This window comes from Salmo salar, chromosome ssa19 (assembly GCF_905237065.1).
Source record: "Salmo salar chromosome ssa19, Ssal_v3.1, whole genome shotgun sequence".
Lineage (NCBI taxonomy): Eukaryota > Metazoa > Chordata > Actinopteri > Salmoniformes > Salmonidae > Salmo > Salmo salar.
In genome coordinates this window covers 78,124,755-78,125,089 of record NC_059460.1, presented here as the reverse complement: position 1 = coordinate 78,125,089, position 335 = coordinate 78,124,755, and positions in this window count along the sequence as shown.

Genomic DNA, 335 nt, shown 5'->3' with positions numbered 1-335 from the left:
TCTGTCTCCCCTGCTCTCCATCACTCTATATAAAGAGTGTTGCTCAGCCCTATATGGAGATGGGCCATCTATTGTAATAAATGAGTCTGATTATTTTAGAAGATCTGTATTTGGAAGTGGAGGGTGTGTTTCTCAGACCAATGAGGTGGGAGGAGGGGAGCAAAATCCCAAGGTGCATGTACAGCATCACCCTTTGCTGTAACTCCTTTTTTGGATTGTCACTTTACGAGATGGCTACATGACGACGTTAGGACATTTCAGAGACTATTTTAGCACCCTCCTTTATAGAGCAGTTTCAGGCACCATGTATGTCCAACACTTATCAATCTGGTAAG